General features: G+C 38.3%; 2 pseudogenes; both read left to right on the forward strand.

The window, feature by feature from the left end:
* Positions 1-8,916: 8,916 nt before the first annotated feature.
* Positions 8,917-10,274, forward strand: LOC149190459 (PH, RCC1 and FYVE domains-containing protein 1 pseudogene; annotated as a pseudogene).
* A 133-nt stretch (positions 10,275-10,407) lies between these two features.
* Positions 10,408-17,486, forward strand: LOC149190460 (PH, RCC1 and FYVE domains-containing protein 1-like; annotated as a pseudogene).
* Positions 17,487-18,975: the final 1,489 nt, after the last annotated feature.

Consider the following 18,975-nt stretch of genomic DNA (forward strand, 5'->3'; position numbering starts at 1 on the left):
TCTGTCTAGTGAGTTTGCCAATCTCCTACACCAGCCAAGCGGTTCTCCAGCTATGGCTGATCTTCTCCGATTGGGTTCCTTGCTGTAGCTGTTTGACTATATCAATTAGCATTTTCGAGAGTCCTTCCACCTGTAGTTTTTGGTATTTCTCTCTTATGGCAATTTCCAGCGCTTTTTTCAGTGCATGCAACTCTGCTTCATTGTTTGTACCGTTACTGTAATCCATCACATAGATTTTGAGGGTCCTCCCCTTATCGTCTCTGAATACTCTGCCAGTCCCTGCCTCATCAGGGTTCCCTTTCGCAGCCCCGTCGATGTTTAACTTGATGAACCCCTTCTGGGGCCTTCTGAAGTGGTTGACCTCCTCCGCCTCATTGCTTTGGTGTTTCCTTGTTGGCTAGTGCATCATGTTTGGATTTAGGTTCAGGCATGTCATTATCTTTGTTTCTGTTGGGTTAGTTTTCCAATCCTCCTCAAACCAGCTCTCGGTTAGATTGGTCTCTCTGATATTTTGGATAATTTGGCTCCATATTTCTGTTCTTGCTCTACCTTCCTCTTTGAATATCAGTATGTTTCATTCTTTCCATATATTCCACAGAACAAAGCCTAGTGAGAGTCTCCATGCCTTGTTCAGGATCGTGTTCTGGTAAGTTTTTTTCCTCTAGTTCTCTATCGTTGTTTGCATGCTATTTATATTTCTGTCGCTAATTTCAAATATTTTCTGATGTTGATTCCACAGGTTTACGCTAACTTTACAGACGTTGGTTAGGTGCTCTATAGTCTCTTCCCATTCTATGCAGAGGGCACATCTCGATGGGCCTTGCATTCCTTTTTTTCTCAGTTGGTCCCATGTTAGTGCTCTCCCATGGCTCAGGATCCAGGTAAAGAAGGCTACCTTGGCCATGTTTTTGTTTTCCATATGCTTTCCCATTTTTTTGTTTCTAAATGTCTGTTGTGTCCTGATTTTATTTGGTAGCCTTCTCCTATTGTAAACATGCCTTTGATTCTATGGCCCCATCTTAGAGTGTCTAACCCTTCTTTTATCGCTATTTTCCTTGTTGCCATTTCCTTTTCATAGAGTTCCCATTGGGGTGTTGCTGGCGCTTCTGGCCAGTTTTCCTGTTGTTTCCACTTTCTCCAATATCCTTTTGGTTCCGGGCACCAGTAATTTAGTACTGTGTCGCCCTCATGTAAGCTGGTGAATTGGTGGATCTCTTTGAGTTATGGCTGGTTGTTGAGTTTTCCTCTCTGTTGCCATGCTTCTTCCCAGAAGTTGGCTTTATCCCCTCCTCTGACTTCCCAGAAGCTGTGCTCTCTGATCAGATCCCTGTTGGCACTGGCCAGATTCCATATTGCAGAGCCTTTCTTCTCATTTTGACTTCTCAACTTTCCTTCTAGGGACCTAGGCATATCATATTTTCTCTCCCATAGTTTTTTCCAAAGGTCTTCCCCTCCATGTGTCGATATCCACCACAACTTTTCCCCCATTACCTGATTCAGGATGTAGGGATCTTGAAGTCCAAGTCCTCCCTATTTTAGGGATTTGCTCAGCCAGCTCCAAGACAAGAGCACCCATTTCTTTGTCATGCTAGGCCCTTGCCATAGGAATTTTTTGAGCATGTCTACCATTTTCTGGCAGATTGTTTTAGGGGTGGCTTGACTTGTAAGTTGGTATATCGGGATAGATTGAAGCACTAATTTTAGTAGAATGATGCAGCTCGGGATATTCAGCGCCCTGAATGTCCAGTTTTGCATTCTCCGTTGAATCTTTCCCATCAAGGTACTCCAGTTAGCCACTCTGTTTTGTTGGTCATTTAAGTGGATACCTAATTACTTTGTAGGGAAATTCCAATTCTAAATCCCATGGTTCTTGCCAGGAAGGCTTGGGAGTGTGCAAGGGTATTGAAGAAATATATATCTGATTTCTCTTTACTTATCTCTGTCTCAGAGGCACTTGTGAAGTCTGTGAGAATTTCCATTATTTTTTTTGCTTCTTTGAGCGTTGCCTGTCCATATAGCGTGACATCATCAACAACTTGCTAGTGGGTTAGAGGGAGATCATTTCCCCAGAGTCTTAGGCCCTTATATTGTTCGTTGTATACTTTAGCTCTTATGAGTCTTCCTAGTCCTTCGGCTGCGAGGATAAATAGGAACGGGGATAACAGGTCACCTTGCCTGAGCTCTCTGGTCACATTGAAAGCTTCTATAGGTGATCTGTTTAGCAGTATTGACAGAACTGGCATGGCTATCATTGACATTACCAAACTTATCCATCTTTCATCGAAGTTGAATGCCTTTAGGATTTTTTGGAGGTATCCCCAATTTAGCCTATCATAAGCTTTGGCTAAGTCTAATTTTATCAGCATCCCATTGGTTTTTGAATTTTTTAATGAATGTATTGCTTTTTGTGCCACCACTATGCTGTCTGTTATTTGTCTGCCTTTGACAAACCCTGTCTGCTCCTGGGATATCAACCCAGGTAGTATTGGTCTTAGTTGGTTCACCATTATCGTAGCTAAGATTTTACATATTACATTGCAGAGTGCTATAGGTTGGAATCCTTGTGGTTCTTCCGAGTGCTCCATCTTTAGTATCAGGGCTAGAAATGTGGCATTCAGGGCTGGATGCATTCTTTTGGTGCATCTGGATTCTTCTAATACATTCACTATGTCTTGGCTCATGAAGTTCCATGTAGCTTGAAATAATTCTGAAGTGAATCCATCAGGCCCAGGTGCTTTATTCTTTGTCATCTTTTTTATTACCTCCTCCACCTCCGCTTTCGTTATGACTCTTAGGAGAGCCAAATTCTGATCTCTAGTTACTAGTTTGGAGATATGTTGACTAATTTTGCAAATTTTGTCCTCCCTTCTGATATTTGGTTCTGTCGGGAGCCCTTTAAAGTGTTGTATCAGCAAATTCTCCATTTCAACTTCTGAGTTAGCCTGTTGCCTTTTTGGTCCTTTAGGGAGAAGATTCTGTTTTTCTATCTATGTTATACCATTGCTTTATGGAAGAATTTCATGTTTCTTTCTCCTTCTTTTAGCCATTGGACTCTTGATTTTTGTTTCCAAATGATTTCCTCTTGTTTTCTCCTTTCTTCCAGATTATTTAGCACCAATCCTTCCTCTTCTACCAGCTATTTGCCTCTCTATGATTTGTTGTTGTATTTGTTTCATCTTTATCTAGAGCATTTCTTGTTCCTTCTGTATGTTTCCAAATTCTTCTATGTTCCATTTCTTTATCCTTCCTTTTAAGTCTTTTAGTCTGAGTTGGAGGGTGTGCATTTAGTTTTTTCCTTCCATCAAAATCTCAGTTTCCTTCCACCAATTCTCCATTTTATCGATAAAGGTGGGTTCTCTTAGCCAGAATGCCTCAAACCTAAAGGGTCTATTCTGGTTCTGATGATTCATAGCTATTTCTAATTTAATGGGCCAATGGTCCAACCCTAAACACTAGAGGATTGTTGCTTCATAGAAAATATATTTTCCAATGAAATGTTTTGTTGCTAAGAATCTGTCTAACTTGGATGCTATCTGCCTGCTTCCTCCTCTTCGATTGTTCCACGTGTATTTTCCATTTATGGTTGGAATATCTACCAACTTTAGTTCTGCTTGAAGGTCCCTGAACCTCTCCATCTCTGGCTCTTCTCTTTGCAGACCTCCTTTCTTCTCCTCTATTAATGTTGTCAAGATAAAGTCTTTTGCTATCATCCACATTTTCTCCTCGTGGAGTTTTCCAAGCTGTTGTAGTTGGAGGAGGAAGCTTCCTCTTTCCGTTGGGGTATGAGGGTCGTATACAACAGAGACTAGAAACCATTCTCGTTTCTGATTAGCCGGAATCGTCCTATGAGTATTATTTTCATGCCTATCCAGTAATCTATAGTAATATCTGCAGGGTTCCATAGTATTGCTATACCTCCCACACTGCCTTTCGCATCTATGGACATGCATTCATATTTCGATTTTATTTTATTTAGGATTTCCTCCATTTTCCATCCCGGTTTTTTTTTTCCTGTATCAACATTAGTTGAGGTTTTTCTTTTCTTAGCCTTTCCACTAAGTGTCTATGTTTGCCTTTACTATTAAGGCCTCTTATATTCCAAGATGTAATTATCATTGGGGTGCTTGGTTGGTTTGGTGGAATACCGCCGATAGCATTACTACCCTCCCTGTATTTACTAACATTTCTCCCATGATCTGTATCGACTCCTGTAGGTTTCTTTGACCTCTTTTCTTTCCGCCTTTTGCTTTGCTCTGATGGTCTTGAGTGTTGTCCTGTTGAAGGCCTAGTTGTTCTGCCATTTCCATTTTCCCTTGTCCCTATTTCACTTGGCACTGTTGAAATGTTTCTCTGTATAGTATTTTTTGCTCTTCTGGAATGAATCTTTTGTCTAGGGGTCTCCACTCATTTAGTAGTTTCCTCAACACCTCTTCTTCTGAACTTAGTTCTTCTCCTCTACTTGTATCAATTTCCATTATAGCATTATCCATCTTCTCCCTCTCTTCCTTTTCCTCCTTCTCTGTCAGTTTGCTTTGTGCTTTCCTCTTGGGTTTTGATTTGCCTTGGCTTGTGCTGCTTTCCTTTCCTTTTTCCCCCTGATAGTCCATTGTTTGGGTCTCGTTGTTATCTTCTTCTTCTTCTTGTAGGACTTCAAAGCTGTTTGTATTGCTAGGTTGGCCTTGTTGTTCTTTCTTTTCTCCACTGGTATTCTCTCTTGTTTGTCTTCTTTTGCTTTTTAATTCTTGAAACCCTTCCTTGTCTTCTTGGTTTTTCCTCTGATGTTTGTTTCTGCGCTCCTCTTCTTCTATATTGAGTGGACATTCCTTCAACAGATGTCCATACTCATGACATATTCTACATCTGAATGGAATATGTTCATAGTCGAGGGTTTGCTGCCAAACCTCTTCATGATACTCTAAATCTATTGTGTCTGGAATAGGGTCAGCTGTATTCCTGTAAACACAAATGTTGGCGTATGATGTGTATCTTCCTTTTTTTGTCGTTTCTTCTATTTTGACAAAACTGCCTATCATGTTTCCTACGCCCTCTAGGATCTCCGGGTCCCAGAAGTCCATTGGAAGGCCAAATAACCTAACCCATACCAGGGCTGCCAATAATTTTTCCTTGTCTGGATTATAACATTCTTCTCAGTATCTCATGAACAATCCAACATTATAATGAAAGTAAGGGCCATTCTCAAAAACTTTTTCTTTATCTTGCAGGTTCAAGAATATTACCGTGAAGAAGCCTCTTGCTCCCAGCGTTAGCTCGATGTGGCCTCGGGGTTGCCATTTTTGCTGAATCCACTTGGTGAGATCATTTTCCGTCGACCATTCTCCAATGAACTTGCATATGAGCGCGTGGTATTTCATATAGCTTCTGTATCGCTCTAATTTGTTCATCGTGATTATGAATCTTGGTTTCTCCATTGCACATGGTAAACATTTGCCTCTGCTACCTGCCTACCATCGTGCTCCAAGGATAGGTCCTGGTTTTCTTGTTTCTCCTGCCTGGTTACTGGTGTTCTGGCCTTACCCTGCTGCCACATCTCAATAGGAGGGTATCTCTCCCCTCCTCTCCTCCTCTGTCATTTTCTTCTAGTTCTTGGTTTTTGGGTCAGTCTCTTGCTGCAGTCTATGGTTCTTTCTAGCGCTGCCTAACTCATGGCTGCCTGAACATTAGGGTTGCAGAGCTCTCTGAAAATGTAAGATATGATATTTAGTTATTCGAATCTTACATTAGAGACTAAGCTCTATTATCACTACTAAGTTGAGTTCATTCTAGTAGAGGGCAGCAAATCTCCTTTTCTACAGGTTGAAATATCAGTCCCTTAATTCTAATCATCAATGGCCATACTCCGACATCTTTTATTAAATGTTTTAAATGAAATATGAACATGTTATGAATGTTTATTTGTTACTAAGGAAAGGGGTGAACTTATCTTTTGAGAAAGGAGACAAGTGGTAGAACATTCCAAATTCAATTCCAAGGAATTTGACTCAAGCAGTTCAACAAAAAAAGGTAGAATATTAAGCACTAGTGAACTAATTCAGATTTCAAGGCACAATACTTGCAAACAGTTCAAAGTTTCTAGCAGATAAATTAGAGATATTATTTTATTTTTAGTTATTGTTCATGATTTTATTCCAGAATTATTGTAACAATTTAGGAGAGATTTATTCTATATATTGTTTCATTTGTAATGTAAAAGGGTTAGCTTTTGATGAAAAAAACCTTTAAGCTTTGTAAAAATTTGATGACATAATTCTTAATTGAAGCCTTCTGACTCTAGTTCATGACAAAACTTATGTTTCTTGTATGTTTTTATAGTGTTTTCATACCTTATTTCTGCACATGTTCAAAGTAACATAGGAGATTCTGGGTAAGAATAGATTGAGTATCAATCTCTCTGGAATCCCTCGCAAAGTTATAATCATTTAAAGAGATTAGTTTATTGGATAGTCTGTTTGAGATAGCTCCTGTACATCTTTAAATTGTTTCCTCTTGTCATCTCTTGAATGTGTCTTGTTTGGATGTAGAAATCTTCTACACGTATCTAAATTTGCCTGGTTGTTTAAGTATTCAGTATGATTGCTTAATTATTAGGAATTATCTCATATTCTGCTTTCAGATCCTTCAAAAATCATGTTATTCTATCAAACTAGATGCTGACACTTTGACCAATGATTCTGTAAGAGAGGGATTTATTCATGAACAAAGATTGGTAATCACCGGCAACCGCCCAAATTAAATTATAAATCTAGCCATTGTGCTTCATAGGTTGTTTTCTAGTGACAATGAACAATGTTAAACAAGGCCTCGTAACATTTGAGGGAGCCCCCTTTGGTTCAAGGGCCAGCTTGAACCTAATGACTGGTCGAGTTGGTATTTCAGCATAATTTTTCAGCCAAGGGCTGCCTACGAGAAATAGGTACAGCATTTGGCGCTGGTTCCGGGGAGCGAAGTAACGAAGACGTCTTTCCTTGTAGAACGATAAAGACTAGATCTACTCTTTTCTAGTGAACAAAGACTAGACAATTGATATTGGTTGCATTGCTTCCACCTGGAGACTCCACTTTGTCATATGGTGATTCCACTGGTTTCCGAATTCAACTGGTTCAAAATGATAAGTGCATATCTCGCTTTGATAATAGCATGCAACTGTATGTTTTTCTTCTTTATAGTGATAGTTGCATTTAGAAACATATCTTTCTACTTTTTGATGATGACCAAAAGTCTCAAACATCAACAAAGGATGCAATTTTTTGAGTTCACATGTAAGTATCTATTGCCTGTGGAGTTTGAGTTTTATATTGTAAATATGTTTCGAGTTTTCAGCTGTTGGCAAAGTGATTTGCTAGTAAATCCACTCCTCACTTGGTTATATTGGAAAGGAAATTACAACTAACAATGCAGATGTTTCGTTCAGTTAGGTAAAGGTTGTGTGGGGTTGAATTAATTATTTTAGAATTTAGTGAGTATTATATTATTCAGTTTTGGTGTGCAGAATATGGGTTGATTTAAGTCTCAGTAAAGCATATTGTAGATTAGATTGCTATAATTACAATTTTATTTCCTAAAATAAATGAGATCTGAAACAAGGATATTGAAATAAGCAATACGTTGCAGTTTGCCAGATTTTGGAACAATGTACAGTTTTCAGATTTCAATGTGGTTGCAATTCACAGTTACAAGTTTTAGTGTGCAGTTGTAGTATATTCAAATGACAAGATTGATTCATCGGGATTGGTTATAATTTTACATGATTGTAGATGAATGGTTGATGGTTTCATGGTATGACTCCATGCCCAACACTTGAGGCAGTTGGTCTACTAGTTCTATGCTTCCAACAGGGGGAGGAAATCCCCAGTTGGAGCTGATGTTGTAAATTTTTCTGACACTCGGAAAGTTACAATTTTTTTTGAATTTTAGCCAATCTACCTTTCAGCTAAATATTTGGGCATATATAAAATTTCATGGCAACATTGTTGCTTGGCTAATTTTGAATATTTTAAATACTTAATTTTATTAAAAACATAAAATTATATTTTTGTATTTTTATTTAAAATTAAAAATTATTTGAAAAAAGAAAATGTTGGGCTTGTCACCCAATCTTTAAGTTTGACATCAAAGTTAAGCCCATCAAACACCGAAGTCAAGTCCACTACCAACCAAACGCAAGGCAAGTCAGAAACTAATCAGCGACATACACAAATCAAAGCACAAGAGGGGCCCACAAGGGCATGCATTTCATTCAACCACGCCTTAATATTGAATACAATGGTGTATATAAACACCATTTATATTCCTCGCCTTGTACATATGGGATAAAACTCTCGTGGAGAGCTAAACTTCAAATTCAAAGTAGCATATAAGTCAAAGACAAATATAACAAGCGTCAAGATAAGGAAGGGCAAGGATAACGTCCAGGTAGTTTTTAATGGTAGAGTTTGTCACTACGAAATTAATGGTTTTCATTCCATTTCGGATGCCCAAGGTCATCTGAGCTTTAATAGCTAGGGGATTCCGAAGTCTTGTTTTGATAAAAACCACCTGTGATCACGTGGCATCATTTGGATCATTTCGGTCCCTCAGGTCGAAAACTACTTACCATGTGTAGCCCACCCCCAAAATCAGATTATGGTTTCAGTGAAATAGGTTGGGTATAGTTTTGTCGAATACGAAGCTCTTAACCAACAATACTGCCAACAATTGCCTCTCCCAACAACTAAGGACAATAATTTGGGTGGTGATATTCCTACCACCCACCAGTTATGCTTCTCATAGAGTGCGCATTGCCTGGTTGACCTATTAGCGGAGATTTGTTCATGATGCCTCTTTTGAGAAGATCCATCTAGAGTCAGCAATGTAAGAAGATTTGACTCTGTGGGTTTTACAGCAAAGGTGAAGAATCTCATGGAGCAGGGTGATACATCTCTGGTTCTCATATTGTCTAATTTGATCGTGAAAGAACTTTGTCTGAGACTGTAGACAACTGAAATTTGACTTTTTCCTAATATCTATGCTTCCTGTGTATGATCCATTACAATTTATTGATACAGAGTTTCGTATCCTAGATATATCATCTGGGGAGCAGGAACTATTGTGTTCATCAATGCTGACTTCAAAATCTCCAAAGAACGGTTCACAAGCACCATTGTGGTCATTACCACTTGCTTGAGCAAGGAGACAAAAATTCCAGACTCGTACCAACCTGTGTAGCTGCACTTATTGAACCTAATTTCCAACAAGTAGCATGTAGGCATAGCCTTACGGTGGCTCTCACAACCTCGGGGCATGTATATACAATGGGTAGCCCTGTTAATGGTCAATTGGGAAATCCTCAAGCTGATGGGAAGGTTCCAGTATGTGTCAAAGGTAAGCTTCGTAATGAATTTGTAGAGCATATAGCATGTGGTGCTTATCATGTTGCAGTTTTGAAATCAAAATCATAAGTGTACACATGGGGAAAGGGAGAAAATGGACAGTTAAATCATGGTGACATTGAATATAGAAATTCTTCAACTTTGGTTGAAGCATTAAAAGGAAAACAAGTCAAAAGTATAGCATGTGGTTCTAATTTCATAGCATTTATTTGTCTTAATAAGTGGGTATCAGGTATTGACCAATCTACATGTTCAAGTTGTCGGCTTCCATTTGGTTTTACAAGAAAATGTCACAATTGCTATAATTTTGGGCTTGTTTTTTGCCATGTGTGCAGTGTTGAGAAGTCCTTCGAGGCTTCTTTAGCTCCAAATCCTAACAAGCCATTTCGTGTTTGTGATAATTGTTATATCAAGTTGAAGGCTATTGAATTTGGTTTAATATACAATACTTTGGGGATCAAAAGAGGAAATGCCAATCAACATTCCCATGATTATGAGGAGAAACAAGAAAAGTTTGATGCCAAAACACCTTTACCGTTTTCTAGGTTCTCTAACATGGAATTATCTAAACAAACTCGGAGTAGATACACGCATTTAGAAGAAATAGGAAGATGGAATTCCATAGAAGTCGAGCATCTCCAGTTCCGAATGGAAATACACCATGGGGGAACACAAATATTTCAATACCCATGAGTCCCATTTTTGGTTCTTCCAAGAAATTTTTCTCTACATCTCTTCTTGTGTCTAGAATTGTTTCTCAGGCATCATCACCAATTTCAAGGCGTCCCCGTCCACCTCGATCTGCAACTCCCAACTCCAAATATTTCAGAACTAACTTCAAAACTTTTGTTTGATAATAAGAAGAAGGTGAATGATACGTTAAGCTAGGCAATTTTCTAGAGGTATCCATATGTTTGCTACAAGCTGAAGCTAAAAAAAAAAAAAATGTTGGTTGGCCTGGTGACTATGGCTAGTTGTGAGATACAAGAAGAACTCATGCACTTATTAAGAAACCTGTGTTATGTCAATTCAGATCTCTGGCAGTCATCTAAGGGGCGAGGAGAGAATTCAGATTTTAATTTCATTCCTTGGCCTATCTAATGAGCAACAACAGGAGCATGTCATTGTTTTTCTTTCTATTTTGTCCGTAAAAGTCGATGACAGTAAATGGGCAATTACAGCAGCAGGTGGGATACCTCCACTTGTCCAGCTGCTCGAATATGGATCCTGGAAAGCAAAAGAGAATGCTACGCTTTTGCTAGGAAATTTATGTTCTCATAGTGAAGAAATTCATGCTTGTGTTCAAATTACAGATGATGTTCCAACCCTCCTGTGGCTCTTGAGAAATGCTGGTCCAAAGGGACAAGAAGTTGTTGTTAAGGCGCTTAAGCATCATATTAGAGATGCAAATGCTCCCATTGTTAACCAGTTGGTGATTTTACTATGGGGGAATAAACCAAACTCAAAAGTACATGTGATATTGGTGTTTCGAGTCAGCAGATTAACTCGGGTGATTATAGTGGACTCTATTTAACTCTTAAGGTTGCAGTATCTTTAGTCATTTGCCGAAGTTAGTGCTACAAATTAAAGACTAAGCTCTATTATCAGTATTGGGTTGACTTCATTCTAGTACAGGGCAACAAGTCTCCTTTTCTATAGGTTGAAATATCAGTCCCTTAATTCTAATCATCAATGGCCATACTCCGACATCTTTATTAAATGTTTTAAAGTGAAATATGAACCTGTTATGAATGTTTATTTGTTACTAAGGAAAAGGGTGAACTTATCTTTTTAGAAAGGAGACAAGTGGTAGAACATTCCAAATTCAAAATCGAGGAATTTGACTTAAGCAGTTCAACAAACAAAGGTAGAATATTAGCACTAGTGAACCAATTCCAGATTTCAAGGCACAATACTTGCAAACAGTTCAAAGTTTCCAGCAGATAAATTAGAGATATTATTTTATTTTTAGTTATTGTTCATGATTTTATTCCAAAATTATTGTAACAGTTTAGGAGAGATTTATTCTATATATTGTTTCATTTGTAATGTAAAGGGGTTGGCTTTTGATGCCAAAACCTTTCATCTTTGTAAAACTTTGATTACAAAATTCTTAATTGAAGCCTTCCGGCTCCAGTTCATGACAAAACTTGTGTTTCCTGTATGTTTTTCTAGTGTTTTCATACCTTATTTCTGCACATGTTCAAAGTAACATAGGAGATTATGGGTAAGAATAGATTGAGTATCAATCTCTCTAAAATCCCCTGCAAAGTTATAATCATTTAAAGAGATTAGTTTATTGGACAACCTATCTGAGATAGCTCCTCTACATCTTTAAATTGTTGCTTCCTGCCATCTCTTGAATGTGTCTTGTTTGGCTATAGAAATCTTTTACACGCATCCAAATTTGCCTGGTTGATTAAGTATTCATTATGACTGCTTAATTATATGAATTCCCTCATATTCTTCTTTCAAATCTTTTAAAAATCATGTTGTTCTGTCAAACTAGATGCTAACACTTTGACCAAGGATTTTGCAAGAGAGGGATTTATTCATGAACATAGATTGGTAATCACCGAAAACCACCCATATTAAATTATAAATCTAGCCATTGTGCTTCATAGGTTGTTGTCCAGTGATAGTGAACAACGTTAAACAAGGCCTCGTAACATTTGAGGGAGATCCCTCTGGTTCAAGGGCCAGCTTGAACCTAAAGACTGATCGAGCTTGTTTTTCAGCATAGTTTTTGCAGCCAAGGGCTGCCTACTAGAAACAGGTACAAGATTTGGCGTCATTGTCAGGGAGCGAAGTAACGAAGATGTCTTTCCCCAGAGAATGATAAAGACTAGATCTACTCTTTGATGGTGAACAAAGACTAGACAATTGATATTGGTTGCATTGCTTTCACCTGGCGACTCCACTTTGTCATATGGCGATTCCACTGGTTTCTGGATTCAGCTGGTTCAAAATGATAAGTGCATATCTGGCTATGATAATAACATGCAACTGTATGTTTTTCTTCTTCATAGCGATAGTTGCATTCAACAACATATCTTTCTACTTTTTGATGATGACCAGAAGTTTCAAACATCAAAAAAGGATGCAATTTTCTGAGTTCACATGTAAGTATATGTTGCCTATGGAGTTTGAGTTTTATATTGTAAATATGTTTCGAGTTTTCAGCTGTTGGCAAAGTGATCTACTAGTAAATCCACTCCTCACTTGGTTACATTGGAAAGTAGATTACACCTAACAGTGCAAATGTTTAGTTCAGTTAGGTAAAGGTTGTGTGGGGTTGAATTAGTTATTTTCAGATTCAGTGAGTGTTAGATTATTCAATTTTGGTGTGCAGTATATGGGTTGATTTAAGTCTCAACGAAGCATATTGTAGATGAGATTGCTACAATTAGAATTTTCTTTCCTAAAATAAATGAGACTTGAAACAAGAATATTGAAATAAACAATAAGTTGCAGTTTGACAGATTTTGGAATAGTGTATAGTTTTCAGATTTCAGATTTCAACGTGCTTGCAATTCACAAGTACAAGTTTTACTGTGCAGTTGCAGGATATTCAAATGACATGATTGATTCATGGAGATTGGTTATACTTTTACATGATTACAGATGAATTGTTGATGGTTTCATGGTATGATTCCATGCTCAACACTTAAGGTAGCTGGTGATCCAGGTGGCTCCAGAGACACACATAGGACAAAGAGGGCTTATGGAAGCTTGAAAATCAAAGTGAACAGAATGCTTTTGAACCAAGACCAGAGCGTAGATCTCGTCGTCCTGATCACAGCGGTGCAAATGGTTTGTCAATCCGAGCTCGTATGAGGGAGAACGAGCCAGTCAAAGTTTTGGTTGACTTTTGCTGATTGGGCAGGCTTAATGGAGACACAATTTGGAAGTTTTCCGGTGGACGGAATCTGGCCAACTCTGGCCAGATTCCGGGTGAATATGTGGCATGTTTAATTTGATTCCTTCGGTCAAATTTTGGAATTTTCGAAATGGCCTTATTATTATTAAAAATTAAAAAATATATAGATAAAGGAGGTGGCGGGCCACCACCCCCACCACCCCACGGCTTTCCATAAGCATATGTTAATCATTTTTATGTGGAGGCCAGCGAGGATTGAACCCGCTCGGCCCACGTGGGCCGGCCCCCACCGGGGGCCCCATGAAACAACCATACACTAATACCATAAATGCGCTCACACCATTTTAATACAACGCCATCCAAAAAGATACGGAGGTTATGGGGTGGGCCGCCCAATGCGGACCTGACCCCCCAACAGAGAAATAAATTTTTGGTTTTATAAAACAATAAGGGTATTAAAATGGAGGGGTCGGCGTTTGACCACCCGACCTCCTCCTTACTAATCACCTCCTCATACCAATCCGCCTAAACAGCATTTCTTGTTTAATCCGCCACCAAAAACTTATATAAACCCGTCATTTGTCAGTGCACCCAGGCATGGAGGAGTAGGGGTGCACACGAAAATCGAGGCGATAATTTTTTTAATTAATTTATTGCAGGGGGGACCATGATTGAGCAAAATTTCCAGGAGGGTGAAATTTTTGCAGTGTCCAAATTGGACAAATTTTATGTCGATCTTACACCTCTCAGCGACACGAACCCGATGGCGTAGTCAGTTTCCTGATCTTGGCAGCAGATTTGCAGAGGACCTGGAAGAGGGAATCTTTAAGGAATCTAGGGGGAATCTAAAAGATTCCTTGAGCCCCAGATTTTCATTTTCTCATAATTCAGAAATTTGACAGTCGATTTTGCACTATTCGATGCCAAAAATTTGACGGTGTACTTAGATTTTCCATTTGCTCATTTCATTTTTCGATCACTTTTCAAAGTGGAGTGCAGGTGTCAGCATTCATGTGCAAGCAGCCATTCCATGCCGCGAGATTCATGGTACGACCAACTTCAGCAGTTTGACATCCTTTCCTTCAGATGGCTCAGGATGTGAGGTATATGCAATGTGTTCATGTACTTCTTTTTGCTATGCATTGTGCTGCACAGATCCCAGTTTGATGTTTGATGTGGGATCTTATTTCTTACTTGTCTCATAATTCCTGCTTGATGTGATGCAAAATCATTTGTGGGATGCACTTGTTGTCATGATTCGTCATGTTTTGTTTGAGTTCCCTTGGTCGTTATGTTGATGGGATACTCATGTGTTTCCATGTATGATTACATTGAAATCCCTTTTATGCCATGTCAGCGGGATGCTCATTCTCATCATGCATGAGTTTATGTCATACTGATAGGAATCCTTTTTGACTGAGGGTTCCTATAGCAGAACATCTCTTGGCACCACTCCTATGTGAGGGAATTTTCCTTGTATGATAGAGATGTAACCTCTTATGTACATCATCGCTATTGACAACACTTAATGCAGCGGCCTACACCATCTTGACACTGGGCCCGGAGACGTAATCCCTCCTAGATGAACTCCGTTATTAATGGCTTATGTTTTCATGTGTTGATGAATGTCATATTTCTCTCCTTTACAGCATGCAGATGTATTCATTTATGTTCTTTTAAAAATGCAATTTAACACATCACGAAAGTAAAAGGTCTTGGAAGGGTCCTTTGTCACACTCGGACCCGGATCAGCTGGTCTACTAGTTCTCTACGTCCCACAAGGGAAGGTAGTCCCTAGTTGGAGCCGATGTTGTAACTTTTTCTGACACCCGGAAAGTTACAATTTTTATTTTTATTTTACCCAGTCTACCTTTTAGCTAAATCTTTGGGCATATATAAAATTTCATGGAAACATGGTTGCTCGACTAATTTTGAATATTTTAAATACTTAATTTTATTAAAAATATAAAATTATATTTTTATTAGAATTATTTTTATTTAAAATTAAAAATTATTTGAAAAAAAAAGTTGGGCTTGTCACCCAATCTTTAAGTTTGACATCAAATTTAAGCCCATCAAACACCGAAGTCAAGTCTGCTACCAACCAAAAGCAACGCAAGTCAGAAACTAGTCAATGACATACACAAATCAAAGCATGGGAGGAGCCCACAAGGGCATGCATTTCATTCAACCACGCCTTTACAAATATTGAATACAATGGTGTATATAAACACCATTTATATTCCTCACCTTGTACATATGGGATAAAACTCTCATGGAGAGCTAAACTTCAAAGTCAAAGTAGCATATAAGTCAAAGACAAATATAACAAGCGTCAAGATAAGGAAGGGCAAGGATAATGTCCAAGCAGTTTTTAATGGTATAGTTTGTCACTACGAAATTAACGGTTTTCATTCCATTTTGGACCCCCAAGATCATTCGATCTTTAACAGCAGGGGGGGGTCAGAAGCCTTGTTTTGAAAAAAACACCTGTGATCACATGGCATCATTTGGAGCATTTCGGTCCCCCCAGGTTGAAAACTACTTACCATGTGCAGCCCCCACTCCCCCCCCAAAAAAACATCAACTTATGCTTTCAGTACAACAGGTTGAGTAGTGTTTTGTCAAATACAAAGCCCTTAACCAACAATGTTGGCAATAGTTACCTATGCCAACAACCAAGGGCAAGAGTTTGGGTGGTGAGATTCCTACCATCCACGGGTTGTGCATCTCCTGGAGTGCACACTGCATAGTTGACCTATTATTGGATATTTGTTCACAATGCCTCTTGTGAGTAGAGCCATCTAGAGTCAACAATGTAAGAATTCTCTGGGTTTTATACCAAAGGTGAAGAATCTCATGGAGTAGGGTGATACATCTCTGTTCTCATACTATCTATTTTGATCGTGAAAGAACTATGTCTGGGATTGCAGACATCTGAAATATGACTTTTGCCTAATATCTATGCTTCCTATGTATGATCCAATACAATTTATTGATACAGAGTTTGGTATCCTAGATATATCATCTGGGGAGCAAGAAAGATTGCGTTCATCAATGCTGACTTCAAAATCTCTGAAGAACGATTCACAAACACCATTGTGGTCATTACCACTTGCTTGTGCAAGGAGAAAAAAATTCCAGACTCATTCCAACCTGTGTAGCTACACTTATTAAACCTAATTTCCAACAAGTAGCATGTGGGCATAGCCTTACGGTGGCTCTCACAACCTCGGGGCATGTATATATAATGGGTAGCCCTGTTAATGGTCAGTTGGGAAATCCTCAAGCTGTTGGGAAGCTTCCAATATGTGTGGAAGGTAAGCTTCATAATGAATATGTAGAGCATATAACTTGTGGCCATGTTGTAGTTATGACATCAAATTCAGAAGTGTACACATGGGGAAAGGGAGGAAATGGACAATTAAGTCATGGTGACATTGAAGATAGAAATTCTCCAACTTTGGTTGAAGCATTAACAAGCAAACAAGTCAAAAGTGTAGCATGCGGTTCTAGTTTCACATCAACTATTTGTGGTAATAAGTGGGTATCAAGTGCTGACCAATCTATGTGTTCAGGTTGTCATCTTCCATTTGGTTTTTCAAGACAACGTCACAATTGCTATAATTGTGGGCTTGTTTTTTGCCATGCATGTAGTGCCGAGAAGTCCTTCGAGGATTCTTTAACTCCAAATCCTCACAAGCCATTTCATGTTTGTGATAATTGTTATATCAAGTTGAAGGCTATTGAAGCTGGTTTAATATACAACACTTTGGGGTTCAAAAGAGGAAATGTCAATCAACATTCCCATGTTTCTGAGGAGAAACAAGAAAAGTTTGATGCAAAAACACCTTTACAGTTTTCCAAGTTCTCTAACATGGAATCATCTAAACAAACTCTGAGTAGATACGCCTTTAGAAGAAATAGGAAGATGGAATTCTATAGCAGACGAGTATCTCCAATTCCGAATAGCAATACACCGTGGGGGGACACAAATATTTCAGTACCCATGAGTCCCATTTTTGGTTCTTCCAAAAAAATTTTATCTGCATCTCTTCTTGTGTCTAGAATTGTTTCTCGGGTATTATCACTAATTTCAAGGCGTTCCCGTCCACCTCGGTCTACAACTCCCAACTCCAAAAAATTCAGGCCTAACTTCAAATCTTTTGGTCGATAATGAGAAGAAGGCGAATGATACATTAAGCCAGGAAATTTTCTAGAGGTATCTATAGGTTGTCTACATGCTAAAGCAAAAAAAAAAAAATGTTGGTTGGGCTGGTGACTATGGCTAGTTGTGAGATACAAGAAGAACTCATGCACTTATTAAGAAACCTATGTTCTGTCAATTCAGATCTTTGACTATCGTCTAAGGGGTGAGAAGGAAATCAATTTTTAATCTCATTCCTTGGCCTATCTACTGAGTAACAACAAGAGCATGTCGTTGCTTTGCTTTCTATTTTGTCTGTAGAAGTCGAAGACAGTAAATGGGCAATTACAGCAGCAAGTAGGATACCTCCACTTGTCTAGCTGCTCAAATCTGGATCCTGGAAATCAAAAGAGAATGTTTCACTTTTGCTAGGAAATTTATGTTCTCGTAGTGAAGAAATTTGTGCTTGTGTTTAAAGTACATATGTTGTTCCAACCCTCCTATGGCTCTTGAGAAATGCTGGTCCAAAGGGACAAGAAGTTGCTGCTAAGGAGCTTAAGCATCTTATTAGAGATGCAGAGATGCTGCCATTGTTAACCAGTTAGTGGTTTTACTATGGGGGAATAAACCAAACTCAAAAGTACATGTGATAATGGTGTTTCTAGTCAGATGGTTAACCCGGGCAATTATTGTGCACGCTATTTAGTTCTTAACGTGGCAGTATCTTTAGTAATTTACAGAAGTTAGTGCTACAAACTAGAGACTAAACTCTATTATCACTACTGGGTTGAGTTCATTTTGGTATAGGGCAAGAAATCTCCTTTTCTACAAGTTGAAATATCAGTCCCTTAATTCTAATCATCAATGGCCATACTCTGACATCTTTAATAAATGTTTTGAAGTAAAATACGAACCTGTTATAAATGTTTATTTGTTACTAAGGAAAGGGGTGATCTTATCTTTTGAGAAAGGAGACAAGTGGCAGAACATTCCAAATTCAATTCCAATGAATTTGACTCAAGCAGTTCAATAAACAAAGGCAGAATATTAGCACCAGTGAACCAATTCCAGATTTCAAGGAACAATACTTGCAAACAATTCAAAGTTTCCAGCAGATAAATTAGAGATATTATTTTATTTTTAGTTATTATTCAGGATTTTATTCAAGAATTATTGTAACAGTTTAGGAGAGATTTATTCTATATATTGTTTCATTTGTAATGTAAAAGGGTTGGCTTTTGATGCCAAAACCTTTCAGCTTTGTAAAACTTTGATTACAAAATTCTTAATTGAAGCCTTCCAGCTCTAGTTCATGACAGAACTTGTGTTTCCTGTATGTTTTTCTAGTGTTTTCATACCTTATTTCTACACATGTTCAAAGTAACATAGGAGATTTTGGGTAAGAATAGATTGAGTATCAATCTCTCTGAAATCCCCTGCAAAGTTATAATCATTTAAAGAGATTAGTTTATTGGACAGTCTGTCTAAGATAGCTCCTCTACATCTTTAAATTGTTGCCTCCTGTCATCTCTTGAATGTGTCTTGTTTGGCTATAGAAATCT

This window comes from Pinus tabuliformis, chromosome 3_1, assembly GCF_031772625.1.
Source record: "Pinus tabuliformis cultivar Carrire ecotype Pingquan chromosome 3_1, CPIR1, whole genome shotgun sequence".
Classification (NCBI taxonomy): domain Eukaryota; kingdom Viridiplantae; phylum Streptophyta; class Pinopsida; order Pinales; family Pinaceae; genus Pinus; species Pinus tabuliformis.